This window comes from Schistocerca gregaria, chromosome 1 (genome assembly GCF_023897955.1).
Source record: "Schistocerca gregaria isolate iqSchGreg1 chromosome 1, iqSchGreg1.2, whole genome shotgun sequence".
NCBI classification, from domain to species: domain Eukaryota; kingdom Metazoa; phylum Arthropoda; class Insecta; order Orthoptera; family Acrididae; genus Schistocerca; species Schistocerca gregaria.
In genome coordinates, this window is record NC_064920.1 from 243,430,189 (window position 1) to 243,435,784 (window position 5,596).

At 43.9% G+C, this 5,596-nt stretch overlaps 1 non-coding gene across 1 annotated transcript; it reads left to right on the top strand.

Annotated features, from left to right (window-relative positions):
* Trnat-ugu (transfer RNA threonine (anticodon UGU)) lies at nt 1-74 on the top strand. The gene has a single exon. It is a non-coding gene; the product is annotated as a tRNA-Thr (tRNA).
* The last annotated feature ends 5,522 nt before the right edge of the window (nt 75-5,596 follow it).

Consider the following 5,596-nt stretch of genomic DNA (forward strand, 5'->3'; position numbering starts at 1 on the left):
TCCTCGGTGGCTCAGATGGACAGAGTGTCTGCCATGTAAGCAGGAGATCCCGGGTTCGAGTCCCGGTCGGGGCACGCATTATCAGCTGTCCACATCGAGGTATATCAACAACACCTGTCGGCAGCTGAGGGTTTCAGGTAATCATCATAGTGTTAATAAGCATGCCTACAATTTTCAAACACTAATTTCTCGATACATATTTGAAGTACTGGTCGTGCTCACACATCCTGTCAATGTTGTTGTTGTTGTCTTCAGTCCTGAGACTGGTTTGATGCAGCTCTCCATGCTACTCTATCCTGTGCAAGCTGCTTCATCTCCCAGTACCTACTGCAACCTACATCCTTCTGAATCTGCTTAGTGTACTCATCTCTCGGTCTCCCTCTACGATTTTTACCCTCCACGCTGCCCTCCAATGCTAAATTTGTGATCCCTTGATGCCTCAAAACATGTCCTACCAACCGATCCCTTCTTCTAGTCAAGTTGTGCCACAAACTTCTCTTCTCCCCAATCCTATTCAATACCTCCTCATTAGTTACGTGATCTATCCACCTTATCTTCAGTATTCTTCTGTAGCACCACATTTCGAAAGCTTCTATTCTCTTCTTGTCCAAACTAGTAATCGTCCATGTTTCACTTCCATACATGGCTACACTCCAAACAAATACTTTCAGAAACGACTTCCTGATACATAAATCTATATTCGATGTTAACAAATTTCTCTTCTTCAGAAACGCTTTCCTTGCCATTGCCAGTCTACATTTTATATCCTCTCTACTTCGACCACCATCAGTTATTTTACTTCCTAAATAGCAAAACTCCTTTACTACTTTAAGTGTCTCATTTCCTAATCTAATTCCCTCAGCATCACCCGATTTAATTTGACTACATTCCATTATCCTCGTTTTGCTTTTGTTAATGTTCATCTTATATCCTCCTTTCAAGACACTGTCCATTCCGTTCAACTGCTCTTCCAAGTCCTTTGCCGTCTCTGACAGAATTACAATGTCATCGGCGAACCTCAAAGTTTTTACTTCGTCTCCATGAATTTTAATACCTACTCCAAATTTTTCTTTTGTTTCCTTTACTGCTTGCTCAATATACAGATTGAATAACATCGGGGAGAGGCTACAACCCTGTCTCACTCCTTTCCCAACCACTGCTTCCCTTTCATGCCCCTCGACTCTTATTACTGCCATCTGGTTTCTGTACAAATTATAAATAGCCTTTCGCTCCCTGTATTTTACCCCTGCCACCTTTAGAATTTGAAAAAGAGTATTCCAGTCAACATTGTCTCTAAGTCCACAAATGCTAGAAACGTAGGTTTGCCTTTTCTTAATCTTTCTTCTAAGATAAGTCGTAAGGTCAGTATTGCCTCACGTGTTCCAACATTTCGACGGAATCCAAACTGATCCTCCCCGAGGTCTGCATCTACCAGTTTTTCCATTCGTCTGTAAAGAATTCGCGTTAGTATTTTGCAGCCGTGGCTTATTAAACTGATAGTTCGGTAATTTTCACATCTGTCAGCACCTGCTTTCTTTGGGATTGGAATTATTATATTCTTCTTGAAGTCTGAGGGTATTTCGCCTGTCTCATACATCTTGCTCACCAGCTGGTAGAGTTTTGTCATGACTGGCTCTCCCAAGGCCGTAAGTAGTTCTAATGGAATGTTGTCTACTCCAGGGGCCTTGTTTCGACTCAGGTCTTTCAGTGCTCTGTCAAACTCTTCACGCAGTATCGTATCTCCCATTTCGTCTTCATCTACATACTCTTCTATTTCCATAATATTGTCCTCAAGTACATCGCCCTTGTATAAACCTTCTATATACTCCTTCCACCTTTCTGCCTTCCCTTCTTTGCTTAGAACTGGGCTGCCATCTGAGCTCTTGATATTCATACACGTGGTTCTCTTCTCTCCAAAGGTCTCTTTAATTTTCCTGTAGGCAGTATCTATCTTACCCCTAGTGAGATAAGCTTCTACATCCTTACATTTGTCCTCTAGCCATCCCTGTTGAGCCATTTTGCACTTCCTGTCGATCTCATTTTTGAGACGTTTGTATTCCTTTTTGCCTGCTTCATTTACTGCATTTTTATATTTTCTCCTTTCATCAATTAAATTCAATATTTCTTCTGTTACCCAAGGATTTCTAGCAGCCCTCGTCTTTGTACCTACTTGATCCTCTGCTGCCTTCACTACTACATCCCTCAGAGCTACCCATTCTTCTTCTACTGTATTTCTTTCCTCTATTCCTGTCAATTGTTCCCTTATGCTCTATCTGAAACTCTGTACAACCTCTGGTTCTTTCAGTTTATTCAGGTCCCATCTCCTTAATTTCTCACATTTTTGCAGTTTCTTCAGTTTTAATCTACAGGTCATAACCAATAGATTGTGGTCAGAGTCCACATCTGCCCCTGGAAATGTCTTACAACTTAAAACCTGGTTCCTAAATCTCTGTCTTACCATTATATAATCTATCTGATACCTTTTAGTATCTCCAGGGTTCTTCCACGTACACAACCTTCTTTCATGATTCTTAAACCAAGTGTTAGCTATGATTAAGTTGTGCTCTGTGCAAAATTCTACTAGGCGGCTTCCTCTTTCATTTCTTAGCCCCAATCCATATTCACCTACTATGTTTCCTTCTCTCCCTTTTCCTACACTCGAATTCCAGTCACCCATTACTATTAAATTTTCGTCTCCCTTCACTATCTGAATAATTTCTTTTATTTCATCGTACATTTCTTCAATTTCTTCATCATCTGCAGAGATAGTTGGCATATAAACTTGTACTACTGTAGTAGGTGTGGGCTTCGTATCTATCTTGGCCACAATAATGCGTTCACTATACTGTTTGTAGTAGCTTACCCGCATTCCTATTTTCCTATTCATTATTAAACCTACTCCTGCATTACCCCTATTTGATTTTGTGTTTATAACCCTGTAGTCACCTGACCAGAAGTCTTGTTCCTCCTGCCACCGAACTTCACTAATTCCCACTATATCTAACTTTAACCTATCCATTTCCCTTTTTAAATTTTCTAACCTACCTGCCCGATTAAGGGATCTGACATTCCATGCTCCGATCCGTAGAACGCCAGTTTTCTTTCTCCTGATAACGACATCCTCCTGAGTAGTCCCCGCCCGGAGATCCAAATGGGGGACTATTTTACCTCCGGAATATTTTACCCAAGAGGATGCCATCATCATTTAATCATACAGTAAAGCTGCATGTCCTCGGGAAAAATTACGGCTGTAGTTTCCCCTTGCTTTCAGCCGTTCGCAGTACCAGCACAGCAAGGCCGTTTTGGTTAATGTTGCAAGGCCAGATCAGTCAATCATCCAGACTGTTGCCCCTGCAACTACTGAAAAGGCTGCTGCCCCTCTTCAGGAACCACACGTTTGTCTGGCCTCTCAACAGATACCCCTCCGTTGTGGTTGCACCTACGGTACGGCCATCTGTATCGCTGAGGCACGCAAGCCTCCCCACCAACGGCAAGGTCCATGGTTCATGGGGGGATCCTGTCAATATGGGTCAAATAGATGGGGGAAGTTCGTGCGGTCTCCTTGTGAGATCTGCAGGGTATCTTACAACATACTTTACAACTTGCATGTATCCGTGCATCAGAATAAAGTTGCGTCTAAGAACAAGTTCCGTCTTATGCCACTCACAAACTCATAAAGGCTATTTCAATATGTGGTCCGCTGGTGAGCCGCTCAACATTTATTTCTATACTTCGCAAGACGCTTTATGTTGTGCAGCTGAGGCTGCTTGTGGTACCACTATCTTTTCTTCCAAAAATGGTTCAAATGACTCTGAACACTATAGGACTTAACACCTGAGGTCATCAGTCTCTTAGACTTAGAACTACTTAAACCTAACTAACCTAAGGACTTCACACACATCCTTGCCCGAGGGAGGATTCGAACCTGCGATCGTAGCAGCAGCTCGGTTTCGGACTGAAGCGTCTAGAATCGCTCGGCCACACTGGCCGGCTCTTTTCTTCCCTTCCGTGTGCCATTCGCTAATGATGTGTGAGAAAAAATGACTGCCGGTAACCCTCTGTGTGATCTCGAATTTCTCTGACTTTTTCGGAGTGGTCTTTTCGTGAGACGTATATGGCAGGATCTAATATGTTACACGATTGTTCTCGGAACGTAGGCTCTCGGAAATTTAACAGTAAGCTTGTCAGTGAGGCATAATGCCTCTCTTGTACCGTCTGCCACTGGAGTATGTTGAACATCTCCACAACGTTCCGCGCTCCAAAGTACTGCTTGTGAATCACCATCCACATTCAGCACGTGTGTACTGTACTCCGCCCCCTTCAAATGGTTCAAATGGCTCAGAGCACTATGGGACTCAACATCTTAGGTCATAAGTCCCCTAGAACGTAGAACTACTTAAACCTAACTAACCTAAGGACATCACACACACCCATGCCCGAGGCAGGATTCGAACCTGCGACCGTAGCAGCTCCGCAGTTCCGGACTGCAGCGCCAGAACCGCACGGCCACCGCGGCCGGCTTCCGCCCCTTCTTGGGCGGTAATTGTTCCGTGCTACAACCACTGAATAATAATCATCTCGAATATTAATTTAATATTTATTCTGATCAGTGTTGCCCCTGTTCTCCAGCAGCTGCCCTGTTGATCAAGGGGAAGAAGATAGTTGATTTAACTTACTTGCTGTCGGCCAGGTGAGAGAGCATGATGGAAAAGTGATACTGGAGGTCATTACTGTTGTGAGGAAGTAATATACTCGTGTCCGCCCCGGGTAGCTGAGTGATGCCGGCACGGTAAGCTCAGTGTGTTCGGTAATAAAAAGAACTGAGTAAGCGGATCAACGATGAACTTGAACGGATGTAATCTGTCGTCTGCCCCGACCAAACGCAACGAACAGTACCGAACCAAAATGAAAAAAAAAAAAAAGTCATCAGCGCGACAGAATTCAATCCTAAGGGCCCGTGTTTGAATCCCGGAGATTTTCTCCGCTCAGGGACTGGGTGTTGTTTTGTCGTAAATATCATCATTTCATCCCCATCGACACGCAAGAGGCCGGCTGGGGTGGCCGAGCGTTTCTAGGCGCTACAGTCTGGAACCACGCAACCGCTACGGTCGCAGGTTCGAATCCTGCTTCGGGGATGGATGTGTGTGACGTCCTTAGGTTAGTTAGTCACACTTCCGCAAGGCGTTCGATACAGTTCCCCACAGTCGTTTAATGAACAAAGTATGAGCATATGGACTATTAGACCAATTGCGTGATTGGATTGAGGAGTTCCTAGATAACAGATCGCAGCATGTCATTCTCAACGGAGAGAAGTCTTCCGCAGTAAGAGTGATTTCAGGTGTGCCGCAGGGGAGTGTCATAGGACCGTTGCTATTCACAATATACATAAATGACCTGGTGGATGACATCGGAAGTTTACTGAGGCTTTTTGCGGATGATGCTGTGGTGTATTGAGAGGTTGTAACAATGGAAAATTGTACTAAAATACAGGAGGACCTGCAGCGAATTGACGCGTGGTGCAGGGAATGGCAATTGAATCTCAATGTAGACAAGTGTAATGTGCTGCGAATACATAGAAAGAAAGATCCCTTATCAT